Here is a 15,103-nt window from a genome sequence, read left to right as displayed (position 1 = left end):
GTAACTCATCCTCACCCTGGAAAAGTTGTTTTAGTGGGATTAGGTCAACACAGCTGCACCTGCTTCCTGCAGTTCTTTTTATTCTGTCTGCTTTCTTTTTTAATTCTCGGCGTTTTATTGTTTTTGGAGAGTTTAATTTAAGAAAAACGCTTGATTTCTGGTTTTCTGGGGTTTGGTTTGGTTTCTTTTTCAAGTCAACAAAACCCCCCACAATCCTTTACCTCCAGTGAAAGGAAAACTTTCCCTGCCAGAATTAAGTGGAGGTGGCAGAAATGAGGATATTTGAACAAAGAAAGCAGGAGTGATCACTACCCCATCGCTGGAGCACACAGGGAAAGGAAAGAGAGAAATGGAACAGCAGCAGTGAAAAATATGCACGTGTATTCAGCCCCTTTGTCAGAAAACCTTGTGCTGCAGCATTTCAATTAACAAAGTAGGATGGTTTACCTGATAAAATGCTCCCTGTGTGAGTGTAATTACATATTTATGCCCCACAGAGATTTTTTAATTTCTCTTCAGTTTGTTTGCCTTGAAAGTATTTGTCACTGGAAATGTTCTTGATGTGTAATTTTAAGGCAGAGTTGGCCAAATGTGTAGTTTGTTTTCATTTTAGATTTACTTCACTGAAGAAGGATTGGAAGATAATGTATATTTTCAGTGCAAAGGGAAAAAAAATCAATAAGGAAGGTGATACATGAATCAGCTGCAGAAAAAAATGCACTCGAGAGCTGCTTCAGAAATTTAAGTCTTTTTTCCTTTCTCTTTCTCTTGCTTTAAATATATTCTCAGGTGCTTGAAACAGCTTATTGTTCTTGTTCTGCTCCTTTCATTTTGTCCTTGCTCCCCAAATACATCTCTTATGTTTCCAGAGAGGCTGCAATGAACAGGCAGCTTTTTAGTCATTGTTTTCCTATTATTTGAGCCCTTCCTGAGTAATCCCTGCCCTGGAGTCTCAGTGCTGGGCACCTACCTACCTCCAGCAAGACCTTACAGATGTGCTGGAGCCCAGAGGTGCACTCAGTAGGTTTTGAGTTGTCCTTGTCCTTACTTGTGCAAGTGCTGGGTCAGGGCTTGGCAGAGCACAACTCCTGTCAACGCATTGTCACACCTCAGTTCAGCCACAGAAATCACAGGAAAGACTTTGGAGAGCTGCTTGGATGCTCAGGGAAGAGCAGAACTCCAGCTCCCATCAAAACCCACCCTGCTGTTACTGGGTTTGTTGGGTTTTTTTTCCTTATTCCCTCCAAAGTTCCTCAGGAAGGACAGGAAAGAATCTGAAGGTCAAAGCCACACCAGTTTTGGCTGGGGGACAGCACAACAGCAGGTCACTGCTGGCTGGGGAGGTCAGTGTGTCTCAGAGAGATTATTGCAGAGGTTTCCTCAAGCCACACAGAGCTTCAGCCAAGGCTTGAGAAGCCACCACAGCATAAACCACATTATGAGGATTATTCCCAGTGTAATCTTGCAGGAAAGGAAGAATTTTGAGCAGTGTCAGGAGACAAATCCACGACCTTTCCCAAAGACCAGGTATGCTGATGGCACAGGGAGGATTCTGATGGGGCAAGCTGAGCTTCTGTCTCTGTGAGTGACAAAAACCCAGATCCATCTCTGAGACCTGACAGCAATTCCTGACACTGCCATGGCTGAATCCATCTCACAGGCCTGGCAGAGAGAAATGAGCCCTGGAGCTGGCTCTGCTCCTTCCTCTCCAACAGATCCCAAGGGTCAGGAGCAGCATCTGTTCTGTCTCTTCCAGGATGCAGAAGGGGAGCTCGTGTCTTCCTGCTCCCAGGTTGTGTGAGAGCTCCAGGAAAGGGGCTCAGAGATGGGATTTGACCCCAGTGCCTGCCAGACAGTGACACTTCCCTGCCACAGCCAGGATTGTCTTCTCTCCCCCCAGCTGTCCCAGTGCCCCAAAGAAAAGCTCTGAGATGAAAGACAAAAGGAGCTGGCAAAGGCCCAGTGTGTGCTCGTGGAAAATTATGTTGGGGATGAGGAAAATGTGCAAAGGAAATACCCAAAACTCTTAACCCTCCAACGTGTCATCAGCAAGACAACAGTGCTGTGCTATATCTCCTCTGAACTGAGATTTTCTTTTCCCCCTCCCCACACTTTGGTTACCCAAGAAATGCAAACTTCCCTTCAGGTGAAAATCTGGAGCTGCCACCACTGTGCTCTCACCGTGTTTGGTGCCTGAACCACTTGAGGGTGATTGCCAAAAGCCAAAAAACCTGATATGGGTTAATGTGGAGCAGGAAGAGCATTCTGCTGCTGCACAGGGTTCCTGCACACCTTTAAATCTGGTGCTACCTTGCAGAGCATCATGCCAGTTTCTTCTTCAGGGACAGGACAAGAGGTATCATAGATGCAGGTGAACCCAATGGGAAGAAATGACAATATCTGACTCAGTTCAGAAGGCTGAATGATTTCTTTATTATAACTGTGCTCTAACACAACTCATGACCCTCTCACTAGAGCCCAGCCCCAGGCGGGTTGGATTGGCCTTCAGGCTCAAACAATCCTCACCAGAATCCAACCAACACTCACTCCAGGTCAACAATTCTCCAAACACATTCCACGTGGGAAAAACAAGGAGCAGAAATAGAAATTGTTTTCTCTTTAATTTCTCTCTGTGCATCTCTATGAAAAATCCTGAGAGGGAGAGAAATGTGCTTGCCACAAAGAGGAAACAGCTTCATATTGCACCAGGGGAGGTTTAGGTTGGCATAACTAAAAAATATCTTCACGGAAAAAGGTTTTCAAGCACTGGAAAAGGCTGCACAAGGCAGTGGTGGGGTCACCACCCCTGCAGGGATTTAAATGATGTGTGGATGTGGCACTTGGGGATGTGGGTTAGTGCTGGTGTGGCAGTGATGGAAGAAAGTTTGGACTCAATGATCTTTTCTGACCAAAATTATTCTGTGATTCCCATCGCAGACAGCAGCCCTCTATCCAAGTAGAGTGTGAAAATGAGACAAGCAGCTCTCAGGTGCACAAAGCCATGCCTGACCACCCAGCCAAAGAAAGAAGGGAGCTGCACATTGGCTTGAGCTTTCCCCATCTTTTAAATGGGAAATCTCACAATCTTCATAGAGCTCCAGGGTTTTGCAAAAGTCTTCCTAAACAAGAAATGCTGCCATATGGTCACCAACATCCTCAGTTAACCACTGCAAGTCCAGCTGTTAAGCAGTAGACAGAGTTTTGAAAAGGGCATGGAGTCACAGGACAATGGGGAATGGCTTCAAACTGACAGAAGGCAGGGTTAGATTAGAAATTAGGAAGAAATTCCTTACTCTGAGGATGGTGAGATAGCAGAACAAGTTACACAGAGAAGCAGTGGCTGCCCCATCCCTGGCAGTGTTCAAAACCAGGTTGGATGAGGCTTGGAGCACCCTGGTCTCGTGGAAGGTGTTCCTGCCCTTGGCAGAGGGGATGGAATTGGATGGTCTGGAAGGTCCCTTCCAACCCAAAGCATTCTGTGATTCTTTGATTCCATGTTCCAGCTTCCACAGGCAGCGTTTGGCTCTGGCCCAGCTGGAGTGCAGCTCCCCTGGCAGGCAGCATCCCAGGGCTGCCAGCCAGACCAGTGCCACTTGGCAGTCCTACTCTGCAGTTTCTGGAGAAAAGTTATCAAGCACTGCTGGCCAGGCTGCCAAAACAGCCCTGCAGCCCAAACCTGGCCCAGCCCCATCCTGCAGCACTGCTCTGTGGGGAAGCATTGCTATCCCCCACTCTGGGGACCCCTGCTCCTCAAACTTCCAAAGGCATCAGGTGCACACACCTGGTGGGATTGTTTATGTGAGATAAACTATAGTTTGTGTGACAGTGGGGTTGTTTATGTGAGAAGGCTTTGACAATCAGCCTGTAGGGACAGAAGAGATGTCAGTCCACTGATTGATCATCTCCTGAGGTCCCTTCTGGCCCTGTGTCTCTCTGATTGCTCAGCACTCCTGCTGTCAGGATGAGTTTCTGGTGCTCTTCTCCAGCAGCTAGACTGAGGTCAGGCACCAGTTGGTTGTTGATACCAATTAATTCTGGTTTGAATGGCCCAAATGACCTGCTCCCGTAGTGGGCTAAGATTACCAGTACCAACAACAACAAATAACAACTGAAACAAATAAATAAATCAAGCCTCATTGCCTCTTAAAATGTGTTATCTGTCTCAGTACCCCTGTAAGACTCACTACCCTCTCTAATCTCATATTCCAGTGATATCTCACTTATATTACCCTGGCATAGACACCCCACCACATGTCCCTCTCAGAAGTCAAGGGCTGCTCATATTCCAGCTCCAATTCTGGCATATTTTATTTCTTCACCTCATTTTCTCTCTGGCTTCCTGTCCTTATTTAGGATAAATTTGGGAGGACATTTCCTTATCCCCTCTTTTACCCCTTAGCCAAAAATGCTCTATGAGGGGCCACATCCTGCCTGGGAGTGTTTGAATGCATGAAAAACTCCTGAAGGAAATTGGTTTCTCTGAGAGGTTTGCACAGAATCCCACATATCATCTCAGGAATATCTGCTTTTTTAAGCTATATGGTAATGCACGCTGTGCATCTGAGATTAGAATAAGGCCCTGAGGAATAAAGCACTCCTCTCCCTTTACAGCTGACAATGCAGAGCTGATTTTTATGAACTAATTTCCAAGGGATTCAGCTCCATTGTTTAACACAGCCGTGGTTTCAAGGGAAATTTCCAAAGATGGTTTGACTTAGAGCATTGCCACTTTCCTCTCTGGGGTGCAAGATTTCACTGGATGATATTGATCTGTGGCCTGGGTGCCCAGAGTGGTGCTGGGCATTCCAAGACAAGCTGGGGGAATCTCCAGATTTCCAACAAACAGCCCCAAAAATCTTGAGGAAGATGCACAATGACAAGAGGATGCTCTTGGGAGCCCCAAGAAGATTGTTCAGTTCCTGTGGCCTCTTGGGGCTTTGTAACAGATCATATTCACCACCTCCCACCTTCTTCCTTTTCATTATTAAACACTTCAATGCAATTCTTGTCTTCACTCATAGCAGGGAGATTTAAAAATGAACACATAATGGAACAACACCCTGAGAGACTGAAAAAATAAAATAATGGAATTTTTTGGGGTAAACTTACAGGGCCTGAAGAATTGGCCATTCCTGTAGGAACAGTTTTCACCTCTCCTCAAAGTAAAATTTATATATATCTATATATCTCTATCTAGATACAGACATCTTGTTTCCAGCCCAATCCTTCTAAATAAGCATTGCTTTAAACCACAGCACTGACATCCTTACCCAAAACACCTTTTTAAGAGCAGAGCAAATGGGGCAAAAATAAGGCAAAGGAACGAACCTGTTCCAAATGGACACATCAGCAGCACAGAGGGAAGCTGGACTGGAATCCCCAGCCAGGTGGGCTTGGGCTGTACACATGTCCAGTGTGTTTGCACAGGGTCTGCCTCTCCTGGCTGCTCCTGCCCAGCCTCTGCTCTGCCACAATCACAGCAGCAGCAATGAATTAAGTTCTGCCTGCAGTGGATGTGGCTATTTCATTTTGGCAGCACGAATGTTGCTAAGTGAAAGCACGTCTTGCTGAACTGCCTTGCTCATGGGAACCATTTAATCATTATAGAGCAATTATAGAGGTCTTTATTCAGTTGTTCCTTAAGTCCTCATTCAGGCAAACCTATTTCAATGGGAACTGTGCCTGAAAGGGACTCATCAAAACCTGACCAGGAAATGGCCAGTAAGAGTGACCGATTTCCAAGAGAGAAAAACTCATGCATTACATCCATAATGGGTAACTTCTTATGAATACACCTATTGAAGTGTGTTATATTCATTAAACTCCATTTGGAGAGGAAGGGTAACCTTCCAGTTAACACAGTTTCTAAGGGCTGGTGAGAGCTGGGTTCTGTCCCTGCCTTTGACACCGGTGCCCCTAGGAGCATGGTCACACCACTCTGTAATTTTACCTTAAATTCAGCAAAATAGGTACTGAGCTGGGACAGCAGTAACCATCAGTTTAACTGTATTCTTGGACTGCAGCCCCTGGATTCTCTTTTGCAAAACAGAAAAAGGAGCAGAAAATTTCTCCTATTTTTTTTTTTTTTCTGTTCACAGTTTGAGGCAGGGTAGGGCTTTAATTCTGTGTACACCCAGTGCCTCGCACAGAACGTCTTTGAAGGGGGCTGTGCTGATCACAGAGCAATAATACTAATTGTTATCAATACAAGCTAAGAATGCTGTGCTTTTGTGGCAAATGTCCACTAGGAACTTGACTGAGACCATCAACATTCCATTTGGGAGTTAAGCCCCATTTGAACTTGTCTCCCAAAGCGAGAGTTTACAAACACAATTTAGTCCCTATTTGAGCAAGCTCTTTGAAGATGTTAAGTACTAAATTGTGTATCTCTATGTACGAGAGACAGAGACAGAATGTGTAATTTCTTTCTGCATTCAGGGAACACAAGATTTCCTTTTTTCCCCTCTTTTTGGAAGGAAGTTTACTGCTGAGACCATTAGAGAAAATGCAAATGTGCAGCCGGTTTGTTAAGGCTCCAGGAGAGAAAGCACAGGCAGTTGCTACCACGAGTATTTCTAGGAAAATGGGAAATCTTTGTCTTTAAGTCTATTTATTCAGCCAAGGAAAGTTTGCACAGCCTGTGGAGCATGGTTCTGGAGGAAATTAAATTTCAGCTGCACCTTCATATCACTCCTACACCTGCCAGTTCTTCAGACCAGCTCGCCACGTCCTGCACCGACGTCACAGATGAGCTGTTGTGCAACCACCAGGATTTTTCTCTTATCCAAGAAAGAGGCAACAACCCCACTCCTGCACACCACAGATTGCCTGTTGCAGCAAAACCACAGGCAGGAGACATGAGGAATTTTTGAGGCTGATTCAAGAAAAATAAAATTACCTTGTACGTCTTTATGGGTTAGTGTAGAAGGATCCAAGCTGGATGCAGCCTAAGCCAGGTTTGGTGCATTTCTCATTAGAGCTTATTAACTTGGACACAGCCAAAAGAGGACTTGAGACTGGAAAATGGGAATAAGAGACAGAAAAGGGAGAAACATTTGCAGACATTGACCTTGGAAATAGAAGAAATGAACAGAGCCAGAGGCTGTTTGTGCACAACACACCTTTCACGAAAGACAAACTGTGGTCAAACATCAATTTAAGGCAATGCAAAATGTTTTGATAATTCTTTGCAAACTAAATGTTTCAGTGCTTCAGTTTGAAACTAATGCTTCAATTCAAAAACATGCTTGAAGTTTAATAAAAGAAAATTAACTATATGAGTTTAAAAAAGAGAGATATATTTCATCTGCCCTGTGAGCATGGGTACATCTAAGCTGATCATTCAGGGTTCTCTCTCAAGCCACTGAAGATCCAGCCAGGAAACTCAGTGGAGCACAGGATGCAATTCACTTTTTATTACAGTAACTATTGAAATCTGTTGAATCAATCAAGTGGTGCCCTAAAATCCCCTTTGCTCCCCACCATGGCACAGGTGGCTGGCCCAGGTGTAAATGTCTGCACAGACACTGTGCTCACTCACTGCCTGTGAGCAGCTGGGGTTAATCTGCCCCAGACCTCTCTGACATGGAGAACCACAGAGCCATTAAGGCTGGAAAAACCCTCTAAGATCGAGTCCAACCATTTGTCCAGCTCTGCCAAACCACCACTAAACCATGGCCACTAAGCCACATCCACTCATCTTTTGAACACTGTGAGGGATGGCGACTCCAACACTACCCTGGGCAGCTGGTGACAGAGCTGGGCATTCATCTCAGAGAAGAAATTTTTCCCTGATATCCACTTTAAACCTGTCCTGGTGCAACTTGAGGCCATTCCCTCTCCTCCTCTCCCTGTTCCCTGGAGCAGAGCCCGATCTCCCCGGCTGTCCCCTCCTGTCAGGAGCTGTGCAGAGCCACAAGGTCCCCCCCTGAGCCTCCTTTTCTCCAGGCTGAGCCCCTTCCCAGTTCCCCCAGCCTCTCCTGGTGCTCCAGCCCCTTCCCCATCTCCATTCCCTTCCCTGGACACACTCCAGCCCCTCTGCCTTTTTTGTGGTGAGAAGAACCTCATTCTTCCACTCTGCAATTTCCCACTTCAAATCAAAGATCTCTCCCTGTCCAATGACCTTCCAAGTGAGAAAAGGGGATGTATGTGGAAATCCCTGGCACAAATCTGTAGGATCCTAAAGAACTGTGTTGTGTTTATTCTCAAGGTAAGAAATCTACATTTTGCTTTGGTTGGATTTTTACAGCTCATGTGCACACACACACTCAGCACTGTGGGGGAAAAAAACATAAAGAAAAGGAAAGCTATCTTCAGTAGAGTGATAACTTATCTTTCCAGTGATATTTTTCCCCCCTATCTGCATTTAAAATGAGTCAGATTTGGATGGAGGAACAACTCTTGCTACTTCATTTGCTTCAGAAGCACTGCATGTGCTTCTGCACAGGTTCTGTGGATGTGCACTGTGGATGCATTAAGGACTTTGTTGTTGTTTCTGAGGTTTGAATGGATAAAAAGGATAAATGTAGTAGGCTCATACAAAAAAGTGCATTGGGATTAGAACAAAAAAAACAAAAACATGGCTAAGAACTTCCTTAATTAACTCATCTCAAGAAGAGCCATTCCTTCAAACACCACACAGAATTAAGACATAGTCAGGTTTCTCAGAGAGCAAAGTTGCAGACAGATGCCAGGGGGAACCAACAAATATTTCTAGCACGTTACCAACCTCACCTAATCTGTTTAATTGTGTTTGTAAATTCATGAGGCACCCAACTGTTTACCCAAATACCTCACTTCTGTGGAGCAGGTCCTAAATTACAACGTGTGGGGTACATTACCTCAAGTGCCAGACTTTGTTAAAGATCAGTCCCTTTCCTTATTAACATCCACTCCTGCAGAGATGGAACCTTCTGTTCAGAGGCATCTCATCCTCACAGATCCCAGTGGTAAACTCTGTGTTTGGTAAAATCATCCTTTGTAGCAATTATATTTATTAAGCAAAGGAAACCAAACCTTGTTTTTTCATTATCCTGCAGCAAACAGCCTCATTCTGTTAGATATAACCAAAGGAAGAAATGGATATCTAGAATTACACAGAAATGTTGGTTTGAAGAAGGGAGAGAGGCAAGAAAAATTATATTTATACTTGGGAATCCTCTTCCATTTCTTCTCTGCTGAGGACCTACTAACACACACTTCCTAGGTGTGTCTTTGTAGGATGGAAATGAGTTTGTTTGAAATTTCAGACAAGGATGATTTATTTGATTAATCATATCCATCACAGGCTTCCTCACAGATAAGGCTCAGAGAGGAATAAAATTCCTTGAACTCCATCTTGCTTCCAAGCTCTCCTGATCTCACAAGACACAAACTCCAAAAGAAGAGTCCCAAAGCAAACAAACCTGAGTGTTAATATTTCACCACAAAATACACTCTCACTTTGGAAAATAACATCCTCCTATAGAGAAGGGCTAAGATACATTGAATTGATATGGAAACCATTGGTTTTCCCATGTTTTTTTTTTTTTTCCACTGAGAAAAACCACAACATGGCTGTTACTTACACAGGGATGTTCTGGTTTGTTTTTTTTTTTTCTGCAATAAAATTTCATCTATGCCACCTCCAGCAAGTTATCTCTGGCAGCTGGAAAATGCTAATGAAATCTTCTCAGTAGTACTTTACAGCTAATTAATCACTCTCCTAAGACATGTCTAATGGAGGAACACAACTCGGAGTGTGATATATCACATCATCAACATCACCCCAACAAAATTGCATAATTTAATTAATTTTTTGGGTTATAAACACAAGTATTTGGTCACTGTCAAAGCACCACACAGGAAAGGCAATCCCAATTGTGTATTTACAGTCCAGCATAATAAACCAGAAATATTTTCTGAGCACTTTGGTCACTCTGGAGGGACTTGAGAGAGATTATACACTTTACTGCTTGAGCCCCACAGGACGTTCTTGATAGGATGCAGGCTTTAGAAGGGGGCTGATGTCTTGGTGTGCAAGACTGGATATCTGTTTTTTCCATCTGATTAATGTAAGGAATCCACACCCACCCCATCCATCTATGGAGTCTCTCCCTCCAGTTCAGTGATAACCACAGAAATGCTAAACAGAACAAACAAGGATTTACCCTAAAGTAATCTGCAGGTGCCACATCAGCCAATCTTCCCTTCAGATACACACACAGGAAAGATAACACACAACATTTAGCAATCCATTTTTCTGTTCTGTTTCATTACCACCTCAATGGAATATAAATATATGTGTATATATATGTATATATATATATGTGTATATATATATACATATATATATGCATATAAATATATGTGTATATATATATACACATACACACACACACACACACACACACACACATATATATATATAAAATAAATATATATATATATATATATATAGTGTGTGTGTGTGCATGGAATGGAGTAGGAGAGGGAAGAGTGAAGACACAGGAAAATATAACATTTAAATCCATATAGCCAAGCTTATTTCTGCATAATCAAAGAGGCAAGTAAAGCCAAGAATTTGCAGAAATTCCAAGCTCAAGTCGAACCTGGAGCTTGTTTTCCTTTCCCAAAACATCTTTTGACTTCGGGGCATTGTAGTCCCCCACCTTCTATGTGTCCTCAAAAAAATAAAATTGAACTGTGTAATGGGAACAGGTGCCAGCAATAAAGCCTGGAAACTCTATTTGTCCTCCCAAGAAATTGTCTTCTCACTACATAAGTACAGCCTGGTGCTGTCGATAAATGCAAACAGCATTTTGATAAAGATAAATTATAAAGCAGCCCTTTGGTCTTCTAAAGAGATGGGGTGGTGTGGACAGCTGTTTGGCTGCTGGAGCTACATTTAATGAGATTTGTGCACAAAATTGTTTGCATGTTGGAGGGATGCATTTCACAATGGCACCGAAAACAATTGGGTGTTGTGGGATAAGTACCTTTTACAGTATATCAAGGTCAAACCTTTTACTTGATGTACTTAACTAACCATGTAAAATATTACATCAGCAAGCCTATGAGGCACTTAGAGATATATTCATATTTGCATAATGTCCTCTGTAAGTTAGTCTGCGGTCCTTAAGGGTGTTTAGAATAACTGCATGCAAGAATATACTTAATCCAATCTCATTTTAGCTTTTGCTCTTTTAAGATTTCAAAATTAATAAATCCTCCTGATACTCCAAATTACCATGAGCTTTTATAAGCATAACTTTGTAACTTTAACCCATTTATGAACATACCCTACAGGCATATGTACTAATGAATAAGAAATAACATTAGAAGTTTAAAGATGGTCTCTTTATGAAGTAATGTAAGAAAATCCTGTTAGCTGGATCAAGTACAAAAGTGTGATTTCTTAAAAATAGAAAATCCTTCACAAAATTACTTGTAATTACAATAACCAAAGGATAAAAAGTAAGAATAGTTTAAGCATTGTGCATTATTTAACTTGGTACATGAAATATGTTTTATGTATATGTATGAAGCATGCAAATAGAAATCTGATCTAAAGTGTGCTTCCATGGCTACAGGATTTCTATTTATTTATTTATTTTCTATTGTGCTTGATTGCTGTCAAGAACACTGACAGATAAAGGATTTCAAATTACCTTGAACACTTGGTGCTTGCTCCAGTGAATCAAGCTCTTCTTCTGTTTGCCCAGACATCTGGAGGAGGTGGGGAAAACCTTCCTGGCCAAAGGTTCTTCCAGGATCCCCAAAGTCCTCCAGAACCCACAAGCTCAACACCTACTTTGAAGAATTAAAATGATGTTGATGATGAAAACTCATCACAATTAATGGGTCAATAATTGAAATTTCTCCTTATTCTTGCTGTGGGATTGAAGCAGCCTTTGCTGCCTGCCCACATCAGGAGTCACTACAACCCATGGGGTGAAATGTCCTGGTGATCAAACCCTGCAAGTAGGGCAAGAGAAAGGACTGAATCCCAGGCACTGCTGCTGATGGCTCATGGGAACAAAAAAGGCCATGTGGGAACCACGTGGAATTAGGAAAATTTCATTTTGCCTACCACATATTTAATACAGGCAGAAAAAGTTACAAATCATCTCTTGCTTGCCCCCACCCCTTCCTATTTGGAGTTAAACATCAAGTGGCCAAATTATAGAGTCCTCTCCTCTTTTATGTTATGATTTATTATAGTAATCCATTTTGTTCTGTTCCCAGATCAGCCAAAGGGGTTTTTCTTGTATAAAGAGTGTGGATCATCAGAGCTGCTTTCAGTCAGTGGAGATGATACTTAGGACTGAACAGCTGGCCCTGAGAGCCCAGTATTCCCATCAGATCAACTCCTGATTTCCTGAGAGTGGCATTTCAGGATATCAGGAGTGTGTTGCTTTCAGAGGGAGGACAGGTAAAGTCCCAGGTGTCACAGGAGTCACCCTGTGGTTGTCAGGAAGCTGAAGAGTATTGACAGGTCTCACAACAACAAAGCCCATTTCGGTCATCACACACTGACCTTGGCAAGTTTTTTCCCTGCTCAGTGGAGCAAGGAGAAGATGGATTTAAAGCAATGACAAGCAAGATGCTGCCAGGTGGGTGCTCTGGAGATGCTCCACTGCTCTTCCACTGGATGTCACTCTGACATTGAGGCCAGCTCTGGACTCTGCACAGACCAAAGTGGCTTTGTTCAGGGAATAATGCACGAGCTGGTGGAGAGCAAAGCTAAGTGACTCCTTATTAAAGCAGCCTCAGATAGCCAACAGCTCTTTGAGAAGTGGGATGGTGCTTTGTCCCAGGGATTGATGGGGCAGGGCGGCACATAAACAATAATTCCCCAGCCTGAACAAAACAAGGCTGGGAGGGGATAGATCTGCTGTGAGTAAATCTGGAGCTTTAATGCCTACAGGGAGAAATTACTGATGCCAAAGGACAGTAATGCACATGAGCATAAGAGAACCTTGATCTTATTTAGACTGGGAATTAGAGGGAGGTTTCAATGTGTAAGATCACAGAGGGCATGGAGCTGCCTGGATAAGTGGACTAGCAGGACAGCGCTCCCTCTTCCCAAGAAAACAAACCTCAGCCAGGATTAAAATGAACCTTGATCTGTTTAAGAATGGCATTTCACCACTGTGTGGGTCACAAGGTGACCTGAAGCTCTCACCCAGGAGCTCTCATCAATTCTTCAGTAATCAGCAGCACCTTTGAGGCTGCCCAGCTCTGCCACACACTAAGGAAAGGGATTTTGTCAGGAGTACAGGCCCCAGCTGAGAATGAGTGGAGATATTTCTGCCTCCTGGTGCTCTCCTGCTTCCCTCACACCTGCTGTGTCACAGTCACAACATGAGGGGACAGTTAAACAGGACTGAGAGCTGTCCTGGGCTGGGCAGGGTTCACAGCACCATACAAATCAATAATTAGGTTTAGTCACCTAGACCATCTCTCTGCTCTCCTAGTCTGAATTATAGCCTAAATTATCATCACCAAATGTCTTCTCCTGCACTTCACAACCAGCCTACACCAGAACAGGATGCCAAAAGAAATGGCATGAGACAGGCCAGAGTTTGGCTAAGACAGTGTAGCTCACCTAAACCAGAGGTAACAATTCAGGTAGCTCAGATCCCCATGACAATGACACTTGTACAAGGGAACAAATCAAAAAGAATACTCTTAAGTCTCCCAACAACCAATAAATCAATGAATTCTCTTCCTCCTATATGTGACCATGGGTTCTGGTGGATCATTAAATCAAGATCAGGCATCTTCAGACTGCCACCACTAACCAAAGTGGAACACAGGAACAGCCAAATAAAGTGAGCATAATAAATCCAGAATGCAAATGCTGAGTGGGACTGAAGAAAGGCCAGTTAGGCATTTCTGGGGTGGCCACTCCACAGGCATTTGTCCTCGTGAACAACCAGAAGATAAACTAATAAAATCAAACATGAAAATTTAGAGTTCCATGAGAACTGAGAACTACCAGCATGGCCTTGACAAAGAGAAAAAAGGGCAAGTTCTAACAGCAAACAAAAATTTCTAGTGGTTGCAGGAATGTCCAGGAATAAAACTACTTTGCAATAGAATTATTATTATTATTATTATTATTATTATTATTATTATTATTATTGGCTGTTAAGCACTGGAATGGACTGGCCAAGGGGGTGGTGGAGTCACCACCCCAGAGGTGTCCAAGGAATGACTGGATGTGGCACTCAGTGCTCTGGGCTGGTTTCCAAGGTGGAGACTGGGGCCAAAGTTTGGGCTGGATGATCTTGGAGGTCTTTCCCAACTCGAATGTTTCTGTCATTCTGTGATTATCCTCTAAATCCAACAATATGAAGTGCTGTCCACAGGATATAAGTATTTGTGAGTGCAAAATAATAATTTTATGTATACAGTCCAATGTACAGAGAAAACATGTCATTGAAACTCAGCCATGTCACAAGTCTGAAGTTTCTTTACCACTGCATTATTGAAATTACCAAGGAACGAAGAGTCTGACATTCCTAAATTTCTTAAAGGATGAATAATTTAATTTAATTCCCACGCTGAATAACAGATTTACTTGTAAATGCTCAGACTTTCATTCTGCACTCAGAGTAAGCACCCTGGCTTTAGGGAAGAAAAAACGTATTTCCTTTTATATGCAAAAGTAAGTTTGATACAAACCTTCAGCTGTAAATCTCAATTCCCCTCATTTACTGGGCCATCACTGATGTTTCCACAACAGCAGAAGTCAGAGATTTGAGAGTTTTGAAAGGGTTTAGAGACACAAGTCCCATTAGATTCATGGGAGACATTCCTGTAAATCTTCCAGGCAGCTCTAAAAAATTTTAGTCCAAATTCCTTCCCCATCCTTTTGCATATTTTAAAGAAACAAGACACAGCCCTAGAGAGCAGCAGCTAGTAAAGAGGAAACTCCATTTTCATCATGGTTAGCGAGGTAAAACAAGAGAATTGTCTTTGCATGGTGAAAAAGTATAATGAAATTTTAATAAAAGTTTAATAAAAGGCACTGGAAAGTGCCAAAATGTTTGTCCTGAAGCTGTAGAACTCACACAAAGCATCGAGTGAGGCTGCAATGCCAAATAGGACAAGGCCA

The 15,103-nt window shown here is 43.0% G+C and overlaps 1 long non-coding RNA gene across 1 annotated transcript; it reads right to left on the bottom strand.

Moving 5' to 3' along the window:
• Nucleotides 1-2,409: 2,409 nt before the first annotated feature.
• LOC146767433 (uncharacterized) lies at nucleotides 2,410-7,873 on the bottom strand. Its single transcript, XR_014955848.1, has 2 exons — nucleotides 7,122-7,873; nucleotides 2,410-7,016 (listed from the first exon to the last, which is right to left on the bottom strand). It is a non-coding gene; the product is annotated as an uncharacterized LOC146767433 (long non-coding RNA).
• Nucleotides 7,874-15,103: the final 7,230 nt, after the last annotated feature.

The sequence above is a fragment of the Lonchura striata genome, chromosome 5 (genome assembly GCF_050655825.1).
Source record: "Lonchura striata isolate lonStrDom1 chromosome 5, ASM5065582v1, whole genome shotgun sequence".
NCBI lineage: Eukaryota > Metazoa > Chordata > Aves > Passeriformes > Estrildidae > Lonchura > Lonchura striata.
This window is presented reverse-complemented; position numbering and strand designations above follow the sequence as displayed.